At 37.2% G+C, this 21,862-nt stretch overlaps 1 protein-coding gene and 1 long non-coding RNA gene across 4 annotated transcripts in view; both read right to left on the bottom strand.

Moving 5' to 3' along the window:
* Nucleotides 1–21,862, bottom strand: part of SUPT3H (SPT3 homolog, SAGA and STAGA complex component) — a 280,720-nt gene that overhangs the window by 183,532 nt on the left and 75,326 nt on the right. The gene's annotated exons all lie outside the window — the stretch shown is intronic.
* Nucleotides 12,206–21,862, bottom strand: part of LOC308193142 — a 38,505-nt gene continuing 28,848 nt past the window's right edge. The window contains exon 2 of the long non-coding RNA XR_013949413.1: nt 12,206–21,862. This exon is cut by the window's right edge and continues 21,500 nt beyond it. This is a non-coding gene — a long non-coding RNA (uncharacterized lncRNA).

The following is a 21,862-nucleotide window of genomic DNA, read 5'->3' as shown; positions in this document are numbered from 1 at the left end:
GCACTTACGTTAAGAATAATATTTAAATACATGATTTTCTTGAAGGTCATCTTCAGTGCTAAGGCAAACACACACACAAAAAAAGAATTTAACATGTTTGCCCATGTATGAGTGAGGACTTAAAGGATAAACTACATTTGTAAACCACAATCTAATAATGCTATGGAAAAAAAAAAAACTTAAAGACACTAAAAGGTACAACCTGAGCCCAAAGAAAAATGTGATGCTTCTAACCATAATGTATAAACAAGATACTGTATATGAGATAATGTATAACGAAATACCACTTGTATAAACGAGAACACTTTATTCTAGAAGCTGTAGCTACATAAACTACCTACTTGATACGCATGGTGCATAAATTCATACACCTTACACAAAGCAATATTGGGGGATGGAAAGCATAGCCAGCATCACATATCTTAATTACAAAAAATTTATTTGGAAGAAATACCATAGCAGAACAGCTAAGAAGTAGAATGTCACTGGGAATATCACCCAGAGGGGGAAGAATATATATATTTTTTATCCTTATTTCTTAGTGGAAAGCGGGGAAGAAGTTATGGTATGGAACCAGTACAGTAGGCAAATGGGTGCTGATGCCAGTAAAAGGAGATGGAAGACTACAGACAGATGGGAGACAGAACAGGCGGTCAAGGCGTTGGCTTTTGCAGTCCATTTTCCTGTTGGCTTTTTCAACTAAAAATGTAAATCTGTTGAACTTACTAAATTGTGATTTTCTTTCTTTAAAGGAGAAAATTACTATATCCAATCACTCCCTTCAAATCACCCTAAACAAATAAAAAAAAAAAAAACTTTATTCTTGTAGAAATAGTCAAGTGCTTGGTTTCTAGAAATATGCCTCCTTAAACTAAGCAGGCAGTAGGAGAAATTAGTCCTTTCTCTGGATACAGTAAGTATCCGTCAGCAATATGTACAATTTAAGAAAATACGTTATATAGTTTTCCTTGAATACTTTTCAAACTTTCCTGAGCAAATTCTTGAGACGCAATAGGACAGTACTGAAGCTAAATCTGAAAAAGCTGAATAAATGAAATGTATATGTTACATTGGAGAGTTTTTTGGTGCTGAACACCGGCAGAGCTTCTGCATAATAAATTGTTTCCTTAATTCGATGCACTTGAATGTGCAGGACCAGTATTAGAAATGTTATAACCCCTGAAATGAAACAGCATTGCCATTCTAATACCAGGCAGCACGCACATACTTCCTGATTTTAACGAGACCCTATCCTAAAAACGAAAAATCATCTTCTTCACTGGAAAACTCGAAGGCAGACGTGGGCTCCCGTCCTTCAAAGACTCGCAGAGGGCTGCACGGCACGCAGCGAGGAGCCCGTCAGAACTTGGCATGCCTCCAGGCGTTTCAGTTCAGCTCGCTCTTAAGGATGAAACCCTGCTAACATATACAAGTTTGCTTAACTCGAGCTGTGCAAGCACACCCACTGTCTTAAAAAGGAACTACTTTTGCGCGTAACGCTTGGCATACGCCTGGCTTTATGGTACAAACCCTTTGGAGCAGTCTGTCTTCCTATCTGCATAAAGAAGCCATAATCATGACTGGCTTCTTTGAGCGCTACCACAACACAAACAAATAAAATTACACACAAAAACTGCATTAAACGGCATTTAGAGTTGCAAAAGCCTGCATTCATAAATTGGGAAATGGCAGTCTGAAGATGGACTGCTGGTCTTAAGACCTTTTTTTTCCCTTGCCATTCAGAGGCCGCCTGCCCCTACCCCATCCCACTAAGGGGGCCCCGGGGTTGATATAAATATATAAAATACCATCTGCCCCATCCCTGCCTCTCAGCTGGGTTTTATCCCCCTCCTCCAGCCAGCTGGGGGCTCCTGGCCCCTCCGATCCACAGCTCACCCCCCAGGCTCTCTCTGGCTTTACCAACTATTTGCTTACAGCAGGGAGATGATGAGAATCCCGACTTCAGCCAAAACCCCGGGTTCTGCCCCGCATTATGGGGGAAGTATGTTTTGCCTCAAACAAAGTATTTCGCTCCAGCAACTTTAATATATATACTGTCTGCTCGGTTGTGGTCCCTTTCCCCATAGAGCAGCCTGCCTTGCCTGCTTTTAATACCCCCTCCATTTTAAGCAACGTGATCGTGTCGATCTCTCTCCCTGGTCCTGGCACCTCTAGCAGTATTGAGATAATTTTGCTGCCCAACTGAAAGCCTTCAAGGGAGCAGGCATAGCCAGCCCTTTTTCTGAACATCTGTCTGTATGGGAGATTTTAATTCTCATAGCAGGAGTGAGATGAAGCCACTGAAAAAGAGGAATCCTAGCAGGAAACGTTAGGGAACCTTACTACAGCTTAACACGGTGCTGATCCGAGCCATAATTGCACCACGGCTCCGCTAGTTGGACGAATGCATGCATGTGTTCCTGTCCTCAGAATTACTGCTCTTTTACATAATTTAACAACAAACATAAAACATTGCCGAAGTAAGGTTAAATTACTTATCTCATAGTTTGGTAAAAACATCCTGGACTCCCCGATGTGACGTAGAAAAACTACTTCACAGGATGAGGAAAACTAATGTTTGGGTAATTTTATTATGTTTTAATCGTATGTACTCTTCCTACCAGGCAGAGAATGCTCCTGAAAGCAGTGCCACACACAGAATTAAATGCAATAACAGAAATACTCCCAAATAAATATATTGTTAAAAGGCTGAGAAGGCCAGAAAATTATAACTTTTTAGCTTCCTTAAGAATGGCAGAAATTACAGAGCACATTAAATGCTTAATACACTGTGAAAGTATGGATCAGTTCTAATAAAGTAAAAGTCAGCATACATTAAAAAAAATGTGATAACTACATAATCATTTAAATTTGTTCTATTTCTGACTATTCTAAAGAAGCATTGTAAAGAGAAATGCAGAGGTAAGGTATGAACAATGCTTTATATTTTTAATAAATTATAAATTGAATGTGTCATACATCAAGTAAAATCTACTTTGGCTAAATACTAGGACCAATGTCTTCTATTCTTTAACTAATTCTACCATACATTTATTCATTTCTTATTTATTCTGTTATGCTACAGCTGCCTGTTTAATAATGAAATATGTAACATCTTCCACTTCCCTCTGCCAATTTATCTTTTTTTATTCCATAAATAAAACACTTTTATCTGTTAGGCATATAAAACATATAAATCAGAAATTCTGCAGAACAGAGCTTTTGAATTCATATTTTCAAAGATCAGTTAAGAAATATGTTGCTCTAAGACCAAAGTCTTATTTATATGAGTTTGTGGCTTAACTGACAAGTATTTTTCTGTGACAAGTAAGGGCAGACAGTTTGTATCTTAAATACCATAATCCAGTTTTCAACCCATGTAGACGTCTGGAAGGGAACCAGTCAGTAAAGTAAATTATATTATATCCCACTGACAGTCCAAATACAATCCAGGAGATTCATTACTTCTACCAAAGACAAAAGAAAAATATGGGAAAGGTGTGGGAGGGTCAGAAATATCTGCAACTTGCAAGATTGCTTAATCAAAGTGAACAGATATTATTTTTAAAAACACAAATAGCAGTTATTTCTTGGTTTAAATGCAAAGGTGGAATATAAGCAACAGCTTGCTACATTTTTATGTGAGGCCATGGGCTAACTGTTTCTGTTTTACAAGCTGCCAGGAGTTTGACCTCTTTAATTTGCTGGGAGACATGGAAACAGCACCTCAAAAATGATATTTCTTAGCTAATGTGAATATTTTCTCTCTGCATGCTTTATATTAGTTTATGCAGTTATTTATTCACAAGAGATTTTCCAGCTCTTAGATAGTGGCCTCTCACACAAGACAGACCTCACTGATCTAGAAGCCAAGATGTGCAGATAATTGCAGGCAAAACTGCAATTTAGCCTTTTTAATTCCAAAGTAACATCTGAGAAGGAACATTTCTGCATGAATTACAGTCTGAACTTAAATAGTACATTCTTTTCTTGCAGTAACTTCTTCAGCTAACAACCCAAACTGGGCATTTACAAACTGAATCTCGTCCTTACCTGAAGTGGCTCCATATGAAGACGAATACAAACTCAGATTTTTTTTTATTATTATTATTATTATTTTGTAACAGGAATTATGAATAATTATAACTCATTCATTGCTTTATTCGTAATATATATGCCAAAATCAAACTAATCCAAACTTGATGTATACAGAATATTACCTATACTATATGAGATGCAGACAGTCCCTTCTCTCATTTCCAAATGAGAAACTGAGCAAATATGGTTTTTAATTACAACACCAGTTTCAATTTCCACACAAAGGCCATATGATATTCTACAGAACAAGAAATTGGGAAAGAGGCACTAAGTATGCAGCATACATTTTTCTGTGCTTTAACTGAATTCTTTGATTCTAGTCAGACCTACAGTATTGTATTCAAAGTTATTCCTGATGAATTTTAGAAAATTACTCACTTCTAGTTCCAAAATTTTGGAAACATTTTTTTTCACTGGGATCTTCCTGCTCCCCTGAAAATGCCCCTGCAGCCATCACTTCACCTTGGTAGTATTCATATATCTGCATGAGTGGGAGAAAATTCCTCTGTTTTGACAGAAGCTGGAAAGTGAGGAACTGGGTATAACTCCAAAGTTAGTGACTCCTATAAAAACTCGGTATGCATCTTCAGCAGCTGAAGTGAAGTTTATTTCCATAACACAAAAAAGTTAAGTTTCTGTGAAAACAGGAGAAGCCTCTCTATAAACTCAATAGCTACAACTGTACAAAATATTTTAAGTTGATGCATAAGAGAACATGTTTTTATTCCGTAGGCTTGTATTATGGGAAGCTTAAATACAGATTATCTCATTCAGTAACTCCCACTTTACAGTAGTAGCAATTCATTCTAATTGCTTGGGTAGCACACTCAGGAAAAAGAGTATTTTTCCTTTTCACTGAATAATGTTTCATGTTCGGTTAAATGCAGGAAGTTACACCACCATTGGAATGTGATTGTCTGCGACTGCATAGGTTATGCATAGGTTTGTGTTTTGCTAAATATTAAAATGTTAGCCCTTCAGCATCGCTTTGCAAAATATTTTTAGCTTATAACTAGCTAAACTAAAAAGGAATCTATCCACTGCAATCAAAATAATTTCAAACCATGCATAATCATTTTTCACAGATTTTTTTTTTCCTGTATGGAGTGGATTATAGTAAATGTAATTCACACATGCTGTTTCTTATTCAGAGGAAAACACAGAATAAGGATGTGGAGAATTTCTAGCCAAATCTTCATTCAGATCCAAGATCCACGGACGCCACTGTAATTGAGAGACATTCACAACCAGATAGCTGTAGACTTCATTTTCGTTTAAAATAATACCTCTTCTACATCAGTTCCAACTAAAACATTAACGTTATTTAACTTCTAGCAAACTGCCTTGAGCTGAACGTACAACAGATTACAGTTTCTTGTTTTAATTTCGTTCAGCAAAGGACGTTGCTCAGAACCGTATACTTACACTCACAGATCGATTATGTAAACGTGCAGCTTCTTTTCAGACTGCTATAAAATTACGTGTAACTAATAACATTCTTCTTTTAGAGCTTGATTCGTCTGGCATGTGACAATGGAAAATGAGCTATTCCTCCCATACATCAACATATACACTGTGTCAGTTACTTGAGCTCATCGTGCACAGCCTAAAAATGCCTACTCATAACGCCTAGTCACTCAGCAATCTGAAATGCTTAATTAACTGTCAAAGAAACACTTTTATTGCTTTCAGATTTCAAATAAGCTGTGATTTAGTTCCACCGCTCTGCCATTCTGCTTTGTATAAAGAAGAATGATTTCAAAATGCCACACTTGAAATTTTACAATATGAGGGGATATAGAGTTGTATCATATGAAAACGTATAAAGGAGAAACAACCCCAAGAAATGCTAAAGCTGCACTGTGTTTTTTTCTCAGGGCTCCCCACCTCTATAACAGATGCTTATTTCAATTTTAAAAGCATTATCAATTCCATATTGATTACTGCCAGTGTACAAAGGAGGAAAAAATGATTAAATCTTCCAAATAAAAGCTTATTTTAAAGGTGACCTTATTTTAAAATTAACTTAAAAATAACAGAGATCTGCTCCCTCAGGTATTCCATAAATACTCGTGTGCTGGTTCTCAGCTTCATCAGAGGACACTCCCCCGAGCATCTGTAGCTTGCATGTCAGTCTTTTCATTTCCAATTTGAAAAAATTATACAGATTTTTAGGCAGTTCAGTAACCCTGTAACTTTAACAGGCTTTCATTACTAAGTTGTGATTGGAAAATGCTCACAAAGACAATCACATTCCAAAATCATTTCATCAGTTTATCTTGTTTCTCATTTTCCATGCACAGAACCTTTCACTTATAAATTAAGCTAACCACGTCACCATTTCTATAAATTTTAAGCAACATAGCTCATTTGAAACTGATGTCCAAATGCCAGAATAAAGGGGCATGCTTTACTACAGTTGTTTCTATACTACAATGTTGGCAAACGTTCCAGCCCACGTTTGGATTTGATTTATTACAAAATTATTGCGTGGGTACTTGCAGAGATATGTGAAATGAAGTCAAATTATCACTGCAAACACATTAGAATATTTTACAAAAACTGTAAAGAAAGAAAACGTTACAGCCATGTTGTTAAAAATATGTAGCTATTGACTAGACTAAATAAATTGAGGTGTCCTTTCTCTGAATTGAAATTAGTACACTTTCTGTATCACAAGAAGCAGTACCTGGAAATTCTGCTTTGCTGAAACACTGAAATTCCAAAAAGTTATTCCAAAGGATAAGCATATTTTTTCGTAATTTTAAGCTTCAACCACTTCCCCAAATTTTTCCAAATTACATTTAAAAAATATTTAAATTCACAGTTAAATGACATCTTAGAAAGCCAAGGCAAATCTTAATATTGCTTTTCTACCTTGTAATAGTCATTAGATAAGTTTTCTCCTTAGTGAACTCCAAAGAAAAAAATTGCAACCAAGATATTTTTGAATATCAATTAATATAGAGTCTAATCATAGTGTATCTCTGAAGCATATTTCTATTATTCAACAAATAAAAAAAAATATTCTGAAGTCTAATTTAAAATAAAAACACATGAAGCTCACAGTTACATGTCTAAGAAAAACACATTACTATTTAAATGAATAAAAGGAAAGAATAAAATAGTACTTGAAAAAATAAGTTTCTTCTTTTGCACCTCTTAAGAGACTTAAGCTGTAAAAATACCTATAAGATATAATAAAATAGCTAAAAATGTATTTAAAGCTATTTTCCACTGTGATCAGCAATTTTAAGAGTGAAAATAGATGACATTATCACGTGACAGGCCAGCATGAGACATGTAGCTTTAATATTGATTTGAAATAGCCATTTTCAGGGAACAGTTGAAATAACAGGGGCTAAACGTTCGATGTTTGAAGTACTGCTAGAAATGGCAAAAAGAAGTGTCAATGGAAATTCAGTCACCACACAGACTCTTCATTTTCCAACGTCAATATACTGAAGAGAAGGTCTCCCCTTCAATACTCACATTCAAAATTATGTTAGCAGCAAAGAACCTATGCATTTTAAATTTCTCTATTTGTTAAATTTGTTTTACTTTCTCTGCCGTATATTTCCCAGGCAGGAAAATAAAATTGGTAACCTCTCAGGACTTTAATTTACGGTGCCACAATTCAAATCATAGCAAGATTTCACACAGTCAGCACTGAAGTAAGATCCGTAGACACTGAATGAAACATGTATTTAAAGAGAAAAGGAAAAAGAGATGCCATGCACTAGGTAAGATTTAAAATTAAATTATAAATAAATACCATTATAAATCAGACTGCAGCATTAATTATGGTGTGTTTGACTATGAAACATGCAACCCCATGATTTTTAAATTGTAGCATCTCAGAAGAAATCAGAATTTACAGTAAGACTAACTTTTACAAGGAGCCATTACCCAATAGAAAACTAAACTACAAAAAAAAAAATTCTTTATTCTTCACAGCTGCCTCTTATATTCCCGTGCCACATCTGCTCATTATATTTACTCTATCTTTTGCTCTAATAATTTTCTGTCCTCTGATAATTCCACACCAGCAAGATAATACCGCTCCCAAACCATACCACCACAGATGGATAGGAAGTTTAGTTGGGAAATGGTGGAAGCCACTTCCAAAGCAGCTTGCTAGAAAATACATTCAAGAAATATATCTTTTACAAAAAATCAGTGTAAAACCATAGTTGAATAAAACCAGCACTGTGAATAGGTACAACAACTCCAGATTTTCACAGTTTTTGCTTAACTATGCCAACCAGGGAAGGTCAGTTTCTATATTTGCTTCCTACAACTTCTGCTCACAGCTATACGTTGGGGTGCAGCTCAGCAGGATCAGGACCCAGAGTGACCAGTAAGACCCTCTGGGGTTTGATGCCCATTCTGGGATACTGCCCTAGGGCACGAGACTCTGAAAAAAATGGGCAATAATTGCAATGCAGCCTGTACTATATTTAACTTTTTCACAGCATCACAGGAAGGTTTAGGTTGGAAGGGACCTCTGAAAGCCATCTGGTGCAACCCCTCTGCTAAAGCAGGGCTACCAAACATGGCATATGGGGGATCTGGAATATGGGGAAACTGGAATATGGGGGCAGAATTCAAGTGTCTGCCTTCCTAAACCTGTCTGTGGGTGGGAGACAGACGCCCACCTCCCCAAAACAGGCATTTTTGATCAGATCTTGAGGATATAAAGCTAAGTACACTGTAAAGTATCATACTAAATACATCTATAATAATACGATTTATAATTTAGGAGAGAAGGGACCTCTGATCATCATGTGGTCTAAATTTCCACTGAAAATACGGGTGGTGGTAAAATACATGAGTTATATAAAAGACTACCTAGTCTCCAGAAGCTTACAGGACTTTACCACTGTCTGAGCCTTAGGTGGATTTCAGTGTTCAAGTCTCAGCTCAGGCAGATTAAGTTTTGCATAATACTGAGAGTTAATTTTTCATTAATGAAATCCATAGATTCACATGCATTTTAAATCCCATTTTTCTGCCTTAAGCATTCTTTATGAATGCCATTAAAAGAAACCTACTTACTTGTACAGTCCATTGTCTTGCCACTGCAAATAAACATCACCTATAAATGCAGCCGCAATTTTATGTTCTACCTTCACTTCCAATAGAGCATGGTAACAATTTGCATATTCCATAAATCTATATCCCTACTAGCAAACCTAACACAATTGATTTTCCAATTAAACTCCTTGAACTTCTCTTCTGCCTGTTCTCCTACAGCAGTTCTTCAAAGTGCAAGTAAAACCACTGTACGTTGCTATCAGTTCAGGACATCCTCGATATTCCAAACTTTCAGCATAAGATTTGCCAATGGCTTACCCTCACCTTCAAATTCAAATTTTATTTAACCCTCACACTGTAACTATGCTCCTACTAAAACTTGCAACTAATTTCCTCCTGCTCAACACCTTTCTGTCCTATTCTTTCTCCAGTACTAAACTTTTTATCACTTCCTTCCCCCCAGCCAGCCTGAACTCACCATTTCCATGAAGCCTCCTACATTGGCAAAAACAATACCCTTGCCTCCAACAAACTTTTTTTCCATCAAACAACGCTACATGTATTCTTCTTTTGGAAGGTCACGTACAGATGAACCAGTAAGACTATGAAACTGCAATCTTCTACCACGGAGTGTTACATTTTCCACACGTTGCAGACTTAACCAGCTACACTCCCTTGATAGGTGCTGACCTTGTCTAGTAGGTCGGCTTGTACAGTAAGTCCTTCCAGAACAAGGTATGTCCTTTTTTCCCTCCCAAGGAGGCCATAGACTATAATGGTAATTTAAACTAATTTTTGATTGTATTAGCTCTTTGCAGATAGTCACAATGTAAGTGTGTAAGGGAAGGTAAGTGAGAAGAGTCCAACTCCAGTTGCCATCATGATCGTTGACAGAGCACAGGAAGAGAACTAAAAATCCCCTAACATGTCTGAAAGATACTGCTGCTTACAGAGGACAATAGAGATAAAACCCACTATCCTTTCAGATGCACATTTTTGTCATGCTGAAAAACCCAAACACCAGGTTTACCACTAGTTAACTACTTAAAATAGTCCTAAGACGATAAGGATAATAAATAATACAAGAGCTATAAGAGAGTTGCTTCACCAAACTGATGGTGGGATACAGAAATATTAAACTTACAGTTTCCTCTTCATACATTTTCTGTGGCTTGCTCAAAACTAGTAGGCTGGGATGATGCTCAACCTACCACAGAGGTGTATATATAAAAACATCTCAACAAAGGTTAAACCAGCTGCCCTACATTATATTGCATAAACAACATTCTGCCACAAATCTGAAAGTGCTTGTAAAAGAGAATATACCTGTCCTCCCTTGGAAAGTGGATAAATAAGTCAGACACCAAACAAACAAGGTTCCAAGATCATCCACATGCATCACGGTATGGCACAGTGTGCATAGACAAGCCCACGGCATTTTGGTCTGGTTTTCAGACTAGAGAAACTGGCAGGGGGAGGAAAAAATAACTAAATCTAAAATACCAACCTGATCTACTGCTGTACAAAGGGCAAGCTTTTATGAATCCTCCTAATCACTTGAAAAGCATGGCTGGTGAAAAGATGCTGCCGAAAGATGTATGAAAAACATACTGCCATACATCCTACTTAACGTAATTTGTTAAATTAAATTTTGTTGTAACACAGTAAATTTAAGCAAGCCAACAGCATGCTGTCAAAAACTTTATAAACCTGAAAATTAAACTTTTATAACCCAGAAAAATGTCAATATAATGAGAGCAATTAACTGCAGGAAGAGATTTTAAACAATAAAGGTATGTATAAATGAGCAGCATGGCTCATAGCGACAGTATCTAGCCATTCAATGACCACCCAAGTACACACAAGTTTAGAAACAAGTAATGTACTTCCTACAACAAATCTCAAAACTTTCTGACCACACACAGGCTATGTGGCAAAAAAAAAAAAAAAAAAAAAAAAACTAAGAAAAACAGTCTAACGATTTAAACAAACAGAAGTTTATAAATGTGTTTTATTAAAAAAATCCTAATTTATAACATCCAAACGCCAGAAATAGGACCAGAAAAAGCCAGCCATGACAAAAGTGACAGTTACATGATGACAAATGAACTGTTTCTCACTTTTTAAGGAAATCTTCACTGAAAGTACTATAATATTATTATAAAAATTCATTAGAAGTGAAATTAAAAAAATCTATATTCATTATATGCATACTAGCAGTGTATCACGCAGACCAGCCTCAAAATACATTGAAGTAACTGTAACTCTACCTAGATAAAAGTATTGTATATACAAATTTGCAAACATATTAATGAAAATGCCAAAAACAGCACATCTAAATTTGATTTCTGCTGTTATTACAGCAACAACCTGTGGACTTAAAGGGATGAGTGGTTACCACTGTGAGCACAAGCAAGCAGGAAGATAGCCCATGCACGGAGAGCTCCAACAGCCCACAATACACGTTTAAGATAAACCGTAATAGGAAACAGCCATAAAAGAGAAGACAGATGGGTAGATGGAAATAGTTGTAAACCAAGCAGATTTGTTAATGAAGGAATAATCACATCTCGTTACCCGTGTAATTACTATCAGCAGTGGCCCCTAGGCATTACAGCCAAAGGAATGAAAGAAATTTAAATTCTCTAAGAACTACGCTTATAAATATCCACGCTCCCCACCATTTGCAACTTTATGCCACTTTCTACCACTTCAAATGCCATCCTTTCATTTACACTACAAATCTTGGATCGTTTTTCTATTTCACAAAACACTTCTGTTCTTCCACTTAAGTCTCCTTCATTATGTAGAAATATGGTTCTTGGAGAACCACAGTTTCACTGACTGTTGTAATTACAGTTTATCTTCCCTCATCTGAGTGGGATGCCAAGCTCTTAACGGCCAAGATTATATATTAATCTTTATTTCTCCAACGTTGTTAAAATTGACTTATCACTTCAAATCTAAACAGCAACAAATAAGTAAAAGTCAAGGGTAGCATGAAGATACCATAGGTAATTTTATTTTACAGATATTGTGAATAAACAAGAGCTCTTTTGGAAGGTATAGATTTGTTCATACAGTACACATGCCTATGAGAATATAAAATCGCACTTAGCTTTTTTGTTTTGTTTTTTTAAGCAAAAGTGAAATACTTAAGACCTACATGGTGCTACAGAATAAAATACATCACTAGTATACATGGCATACCATTTGTTTCCAAAGTACGGTACTATACCTGTGCAAAAAATACACCAATACTGATGTTTACTGAGACGTTAATTCTACATATACACACATGACATTTTTCTGTGGAGGGACACTTCTCATTTGAAAGTCAGGACTGTATTTTTCTTCCTCCTCCAGCTATATATACTTGTTATAGCAACATTACACTAACTATAGGTAAGCAGAGTATTTAAGAAACACTTAAAGCAGTGTTTCTAATTTATAATTGTATTTCTAATACATGAAAATGTCTTATATTACCTGCAGTATACATTAAAATACATTGTTGGTACAGTTCTGCTTCTATAGATTGCACAGCATTTTCTGGATTGGGCAAGTCCCTCAAAGTATGAACAGATGCCCCTTTTCTATCCACATTGTCTTTTATGCTTGCAAGCATTAAAAGAATGAGAGAAACTGCAATAAAATAACCCTTTAGTTTCGTTAACAGAAGAACAAGAAATGCAGGTGCTGCAAAAGATCACCAAATTTTGAAAAATAGTATGAACATTTAATTTGCAGCCATGAAACTGCCAGAACATATTGAAAATGATCAGTATTTCTTTTCTAATGTTTTACAGAAAATGAACTTCCTATAATTCATCACATAAATTTCCCCAAGTCTCCCAACGCTGACTCGTTTCACTGGCTACAAAAAGCAACAAAGCTATTAAACAACAATTTTCACTTAAGGCAGATATTTAGACGCATCTATGCTTTCTGGTAAAATATACAGAAAACAAAAACTAGTATTTCAGATCAACAGAATGAAATGCTTATTTATTAAATATTTAATCAGAACCATCTCCAGTCTTCCTGAGTTGGTTATGGGACTTTTAATTCCTGTATAATACTCTCAGCTCCAAACCGTTTCCATCGTGGAGAGCTACACATTCAAAAAGAAATATTAATGCTAACTGATCAGGAAGATTCACACAGTATCTTACGAAGAAGGAGTCCTTTTATGAAAGGAAAACTTTTACTTTGGAGTACCTTTTCTGTCTTAAAATTCACCACATATACAATTTGATCAAAGAGAGATTTCCATCAGCAATTGACCAACACCCTCAACTGTTTAGCATCATAAGGGGAAAAACTAACAACCCACGATGTACTATTATCCACTTAAAATAAAGACTGGCCTTGAAACATGCAATAGCATCATAAAAATAAAAGTACCACTCTTTATTATCTCAAACTACAAAAATGAACAGAAAACTTGAAAGTGCTTACAGGGTGGTTCTAAATATCCTGATGGAGCCTATTTACAGGTTAGTTAAGATTTTATTGAATGCCAAAATTTAAGGAATAAGGAAAATGTAAATAACTAAAATTTAGCAAAGGTTTTCCAGATAATGATCCAAGAATGGAAATTCTGAATAAGCTTTTAAATACCAACATGCTGATATGTGTAAAATATAATGGTCTCCAATAGCCAGTACAAAAAGAATGGAAAAACACAATCAAGCTATGCTAAATAAAGCCGCTTGAGTTAGCAAAACAGATTTTACATAGCCTTCAAAGGGAAACACTGCAAGAAAGGTTCTTTTATTTAGATTTTTTCAACTAAACTATGTCTGTTTAGAAAAAAAAAATCTATAAAGCTTAAAATAAAGTCTTGCAATAAATTTGTAGCACACACATCGGATTGCACCATGTCTCTAGCTGAGATCTATTTACCTCTAACTCCAGTTGTTCCTCTTCAGCATCACCACCTAACAGCTCTCGCTTCCATGGTTCAGCACCACAGCATGGAGAACCATATGCAGGGAACAAGCAGGGGTTTACCATGATGATCCATATCTCTATCTCCACATACTTGAATTACCGCAACTACTGTCCAGGAATGAAGACTAAAATCCAAAAAAACTTGTAACAGTACAACGCTTAGAAACCAACTGCTCCTAACGGCACAAAGGTCTGAAGGTCATTCAGTTGTCAGTAGGTCCTTCTTCTTTTGTACCTTTCACAAACCCATTCCTACTGAAATACAATCCATTTCAAATTTTGTTTTCTGGTAGGCCTTTCTGGGCTTCCATCCTAACTACATTATCAAATTTGCATCCAATAGGCAAAGAAAACTCTACTATTTCACTGGAAAACTAATATTATCCAAGAGAGGACTGGAGATAAAGTAAATTACTTTCTAGAATCTTTAAAATAAAGATTATAGGTTATATGACTACAATCATAGAATACTCTAGGTTGGAAAAGACCTTCAAGATCACCAAGTCAAACCATCAACCTGGCCTACTGAGACCCATCACTAACCCATGTGCCTCAGTGCCACGTCCATATATCTCTCAAATACCTCCAGGGATGGGGACTCCACCACCTTCTCAGGCAGCCCGTTCCAATGCTTGACCACCCTCTCCATGAAGAAATTCTTCCTGATGTCCAATTTAAACCTCCCTGGTGCAACTTGAGGCCATTTCTTCGTGTCCTATCACTTGTCACCTGAGAAGGAGACCAACACCCTCCTCGCTGCACCCTCCTCAGATAGCTGTAGAGAACCAGGTCGTCTCCCCTCAGCCTCCTCTTCTCCAGGCTAAACAACCCCAGTTCCCTCAGCCCCTCCTCATACGTCTTCTTTTCCAGTCCCCTCACCATCTTCATTGGACTTTTCTGAATGCATCCCAGCAACTCGAAGTTCTTCTCTTAGTGAGGGCCCCAACCAGGGAAAAAAATGTAAACCAAATCAAACCTCATACAACAGCATCAAAAAAACTTTTGTACTATAATCTTATTTGTAAAAAAATGCTTTAAAACTGCTATGTGCTACAGAATCTTTTATTTATTAAATATATAAAGTTCTCTAAATATCAGCATCAAAGTATATTACTACCTTTATTTGACAAAGCAATTTGATAGCAACACCAGATTCAGCCCAGTTTCAACCCCAGCTATCGGGACACTCAGTATCATTCAAGTGAGACTCTCTTATCTTGCAGATTCGTGTTAAAAGAATTCCTTAATTCTTCAGTGCATTGTACTGTTCAAAATTGAAACTCTGTAGACTTAAAAAAAAAAAAAAATTACCTTTGAGGATTACAGGTGCAGCTGGTAGCTCAAAATTTCAAGTCTAGAATGCTTGCAGATATGAGTTTCTTGCTCATAAACATGGACATAAATAAATAAAAGAACCGCTTGATGTCTAGAAAAAAATATGTCAGCACATCACATGACACGAGTTAGAGTTAGGACAACCACTCACTGAACTCATGTGTAGCTGATCGCCTTACACGGAAAGGATTGTGGTGTGACACCGATGACCTACAAAGGTACCAAATGGAGACCTTTCCCACAGTGCAGGACCCATGCATCAGCCTGGGGCAAGAGAGGAGCAAAAGCAATATTCTGCAAATGCCCAAGATCTCAATACCAACCTGGCATGGGTGAGTTAAAGGTAGGCTGAATGAGCACTGCACTGAGCACATGACACTTTGCAGTACTGAAAACTGTTAGAATTAAAACAAAAAAAAATTTAAAAAATAATTAATAATTTAAAAAAAATTAAAGTTCCAGTGCCAGCAACTCACAGCACTTGGTATCAAGTTTTGGAAAAAAGAGCTTAAACAGATTTCTTCATATTACATACGTGATTCCTTCCAGATACTAGTAAAATCCAGTAATAAAGGATATGTTAGCACCCTGTTGTATCAATATGGGTTTTAAAAGTGAGAAATTGAAAAATTAAACCTAATCTACAATTAATCTACGTTAAATTATTTCTCTTTACTGTCCACACTTGTGGAGCAGGTTATGCCAATTACAGCAGGAACCTGAGTCAATGTAATTGACCTCATTTAGACTTCCACTTGTGCTTACACGAACCTACAAAACAGCAGTCTCTCCTCTCACATGGCATTAGCATGTCTACAATCTTAAAATTACTTTTAAAATAAGAAACAAAATTGAGTCATGAGAAAGTGACCGTTATTTCTGAGAGCACTGTTCTCTCCAAGCGGTAAACTGAATGAACCCTTAGCAAAAATAACTAATGATATACAGAAAACTGATGAGAAAACACCACTAAGGGCAAAGAAAAACATTTTAAGCTTCAACACGTACTTGTGATCTGCCACTCTAGAACACTTTCTTTTAAGCTACCATTTTTGGAGACTAATCACAAACCAAAGCATTAGAGTTCACATATCAGGTAAACATTCATGTGTAACTGAGATTTTCACATTACTCTTAAAATACTGAATACTTTACCACAAAAATGAAGATTAAAAAGATGGTTACTCGCTACTACATTTGTTTTCATGAGAACATCACTTTGAGTTTATTAGCTGCCATCTTTCCTTCTTACTTTTCTGCAAATCCCAATTTTCTGTTTCCCCTCCTCAAATGCTCTTCAGAAAATGAGGGAATTGACACACTGAGGAGAAATTCCGTAAGAATAAGAGGAAAAGAGCATGCAATGCTTTACAGGAATTCATAAATAAAGCTCCTTCTATTGCTCTTGGTAGCACTACAGGTAGAGGTTTCATTACAAAAAGGAAATGCTTGGAAAAGAACACAGGACTTTCCCATGGGAGCAGAGCTATTCCAAACCTAAGCTGCCCCTAACCTATTGAAACTGCACATTCGCTAATTTACCTATGCTTTCCTCAGTCTTGAAGATTATATTTAAAGAAATGTGGTTGATACAAACATCCTGGTTTTGTAATATTTTTCATAGAAGGCAATTCGTGCCTAACCCCACCACCTCCTACAACAAAGGAATACTTTCTGTCCACCTGGGAAGAACAGTGGATGCTGTTTGCCCAGACTGCAGCAAAGCATTCAGTGCTGTTTTCCACAACCTCCTTGGCTTGGTCTGACTGGATGGGTGGTCTGCGAGATGGGTGGGAAGTTGGCCCACAGGCCGCATGCAGAGGGTGGTGATCAATGTTTCTTACTCAAGGCTGGAAGTCTGGATGATCTCCCATGGATCATTACCGGGTCCACACTGTTCAACATCTTCATAAGATGTTGGGAAGGGAAGACCAACTGACATCATCACCTTACTGCAGCTCTTCAATACTTTAAGGGGGGATTATAAAAAAGATGGAGAGAGACTTTTTGCCCAGTCAGATAATGACAGGACCAGGGGGAAAGGCTTTAAACTAAGAGAGAGGAGATTTAGATTAGATGTTGGGAGACAATTCTTCACTCAGAGGGTGGTGAGGCACTGGAACAGGTTGCCCAGAGAAGCTGTGGATGTCCCATCCCAGGAGGTTTTCAAGGCCAGGCTGGATGAGGCCCTGGGCAACCTGATTTACTGGGCGGCATCCCTGGCCATGGCAGTTTCCAAGAGGTGACCAGGCAGAGTGACCAGTGGAGCCCTCATCTGGGCTCCATCTTCCATGAAAGGCTGGACCCGACGGCCTGCCAAGGTCCCTTCCCATCTGGGCTGTCCCATGGTCCTGTGATTCTACATGGGCCTCTGGGATAATTACACCATTTGTTCTGAAGAGTGTTTACCCTTACCCCATAATGATTTTCAGATCTGACTTTATACATAATGCCACATTCTCTGATGGTCTTTTGGATACAGGTATTCTCCCCACTACCCTGAACCTGTAAAGGAGTTTGCATGGATAACACTCACCATTTACTGGTGTTTGCCACTTACCCTTGAGAAACTGAACACCGGCAAGACAGCTGAAAATTAATGAAATAGGGGAAACAAAATGAAAGGAAAACTATGCATATAAATGCTACTTAAAGAGAAACCTTTGCAGCAAGTCTATGCAGTCCAAGTGACAGTTTATCAACATATCAAGACTTTGCACTTGTATTCATAAAGATTGATTTCTTTTCCCTCTGAAAATCTCCTCTTCTTCTCTAACCCTTACTTCTGTCAGAAAGACATTTTCACCTTGCTATCACTAGTGCTCCCACACTGGAAATGCTATTTCTCCCTTGGCCCCAGTCAGCTGGGCTTACTACCTGCTTAGCCAGAAAACACATTACTGTGATTTAAACATAAAATTTACGTGGAAATAAATATTGTCTTCCAAAAGACCATATACCCCCTCACAGTAATTCCCCAGTTTGAAACGTCACTAAAGAAGTACCTATAAACATGAGGTGTCTTGCAAAAGTTTCAATTAAAACCGATACGTTATATATTACATATTAACAGTCAACAGCTCTCTTAACTCGTACTAATCCTATATCCAACAATTTTTTTTTGGGGGGGGGGTCATTTAAAAAAAAGGAAATGGGAAAACAGGTACAACAACATATTTTAGGGTAACGAAGTCAAGTGCTGTTTGAGGGATGGGTAAAAGACTGCATCACTTCTTAAGCGTAACAAAAAAGCATTAAACAATGTAAGGGAACAAATAACAGTGTTAATGTTCATATAGTCACCAATTCTATTCCTGCGTAGTTTCTTAATCAGAATTAACTTCCAATGTAAGATACACAGTCCTTTACTTGCATTTGTTTATATGAATTAATTATTCTAGACAAAGTGGGAAAGGACTGCTTCCAAATAAACAACAAAATTATGGAAACCTCTCCACGTTATCTTCTTTCCAGCACCTAGGACAAAATCCAGGAGTTGTAACCTCGCAGGAATTATTGTCAGTTAAGTCTCATCATACCTGCACAACCACAGAAAACAGAACTGGCCGTCAGGAGCAATTCTTACAGGCATTTCTGCAACTTTTATTTTCTTTCATTTTAACTGTTCCACATCTAGGTACTAGACAGTGCCTGACCACAAACCAGCCGAGTGGCGCAATTATTCATACTATTGGTAATAATCGCGTCTGCATAGCTGCAGCATAAACCTGTAATTACACAGGCAGGATATCCCCAAGGCTTGGGAAACAGCATTAGTTTTACAATATGAATTTAACAAGCTGAAACTTATTCATGATAGAAAAAAAAATAAATTCAAGGAAAGCCTAGACCTTGCCAGTTATAACTGAAAAAAACTAAAAATGTACTGGGGACAAAAAGAAGAATGTAAGAATAATGCTCACAATCATTTTGTCTGGGACACAAGACTGCAGAGGCATCTCATGGGATGATCCTGGAGAGAAGAGGGATTCAGGAAAGCTGGCTGATTTTTGCCTCCTCAAGAATGGCTGATCCCAATGAGCACGAAAACCAGAGGCAGCAGGAAGCCTGCTTGGGTGAGCAAGGAGCTCCTAACTTAACTCAAAAAAAGGAAGCGTACAGGATGTAGAAACAGGAACATGTGAACCAAGAGTACAAACACTGCCCAAGTGCGCAGAGATGAGGTTAGGAAAGCCAAAACTCATCTTGAGCTGAATATGGTGAGGTGCTTAAAGATAAATACTTGAAAAAGAAAAACCTTCTACTGTTAGTAACCTGTTCCAGCATTTGACCACCCTAAGAGAGCTTTATATAGTCTCCATCCTTGGAAATATTCCAAACGCAGCTGGGTGCAGCCCTGAGCAACCTCCTCTAGCTGACCGTGCTCTGGAAAGGCTGAGTGCACCAGATGATCTCCAGGGGTTCCTTCCAACCACAACTCTTCTTTGATCCCACTTAGACATGGTACAAAAAAACTGCGGAGTTTTTTTCCCAAAAAGATAATTTAGTGCATGGTATACATCCTATATATTGTGTCTTAATGATTTGTTTTTCAAAGTTCTCACAAATTTTGGAAATACTGGGCGAGGTGGTTAAATAATGTATTTGTTTCAACAAGGTCAAAAGTACTTACTAAGCACAGTAAAGCACGGAAACGTTGTAGGAAAAAACATGACGACAGAAGAATTCAGGTTTGCAGTAGGCTTAGATAACTTAATTTTAAGAAAGAATAAGAAAGGAGCCCAGACAAAAAGAACATTCCCTCCCCAAAATACGTGAGTGTTTCTGTACGTACACATCAGTGGAACACATTTTTTGCTTTATGGCCAGTGATGAGTGGTGTGTCCCCGGGGTCAGTACTGGATCTGGCCCTGTTCAACACCTTCCCTACTGGCTGCCAGTAAAGGAGAGCTCTCGTTACTCTGGCCCACGGGTTATCCAACAACAAAGCCTCGGAGCAGGCAGCAGGCAGACATCAGGCCTCATGTTCCCTATGGCTAAACCGAGTCCTCTTCCATTTCTGCTATCAACTGGCAGTAGCAGGAGAAAACAAAAACCGAGGTTGTGTCTGAAATCTGAAAGTCTGTTTCATGACTAAGTATGCTTTGACTGACAGTGGTTTTCATTTCTCATTGGCTGTGTTCAGCTCAAACACATTTTTGTGCTTGAGTAGTGAATGACTTCCTCTGACTCGAAGGAAAAATTGCCTATCCAATTCAAAGGTGAAAAAAGTTTTTTTGTTATTGTTGTGTTTTTTTTTATCAGCAAGACGCAATAACACCCTTGTCCCCCAAAACAGTCACGCAAAGCCAAGTACCTGTACCTCCAGTAGAAGTCACACAACAAGAAATATATTTTTCCCATATTTAAAAACTGCTCAGATTTTTCCTGCGTAGCTTTTTCTTTTTTCCTTTCCCAACAGCTGTAATTCTATCAGTTAGCACTGATACTTATCAGCTGCCTATGACATAAAGGGAAAAAGAGATGAAAGAAAAAACAAAGCATATTTGGTGTTAGCTCTCCTTAGATCAAAAAGATCCAAAGTAACTTTCAATAGCATATCTGTGTTTAAACAGCAGTATCTTCAACAGGTACAAAGTATAAACAGACGTAAAAATGTAGGAATGCATCATTAACAGGTAGAGCTCTCTAAACGTCCTAGGTATTACGTCTGATGGTACATAAAAGCTGTCCTTTTATCTTCATTTGATTCTCCTCCAAAAACTGCAATAATTAAGTAATATTTAACTTGATAAAAACACACAGTTAGTAAATTCACCATAATAACTGAAGCTTATTGCATACCCTCCAATTCCTTAAGTTCAGCAGGATGCTTTCAGAAAGCTGGCATTGACACTTTGTGCTATATGCAGACAAATACTTGGCATATTTATGCAAAAAAAAAAAAAAATTATGTTTTCTGTCTTACCTCAGACGACAATGATTACCGAAGTGTTTACAAAAAATTGTTTACAAAAAGTTTACAAAATCACACAACACTATAGAGTCCAACCGCGATAGTCAGTACAGCTAGTAACCTGTGTGTGATAATGCATCTTCCACCAACTGAATGCTGGAATTCACCTTTTTTTTTTTTTTTTTTTTTTTTTAAATAGAGAAATTGGTTACACTGAAAGTTAAGAGATAAAAAATGAGTTCAGTTCTGGTATTTTGGAATTCTTCCAGCAAACAGCATGTAAATGATCCTGAAACTAAGACACTACAAATAATAATAATAATAATGGAATTCCATAGACAATATAATGAAGTCAAGACAGTAAACCATCTTCAACAACATATACTTGGTTCCTGATACATACACACCATGCCCAGCTCGGCTCTGATCACCAGGTAGCTGCTTTGAGCAGTGCTAAATGGGATCGAGATTGGTTAGTGTCTCATTCAAGGATACCAACAAAACATTGACAGTACCTAT

This window comes from Anser brachyrhynchus, assembly GCF_964034855.1.
Source record: "Anser brachyrhynchus genome assembly, chromosome: 3".
NCBI lineage: Eukaryota > Metazoa > Chordata > Aves > Anseriformes > Anatidae > Anser > Anser brachyrhynchus.
The sequence above is the reverse complement of the archived record's forward strand: the minus strand, read 5'-3'. Positions and strand labels throughout refer to the sequence as shown.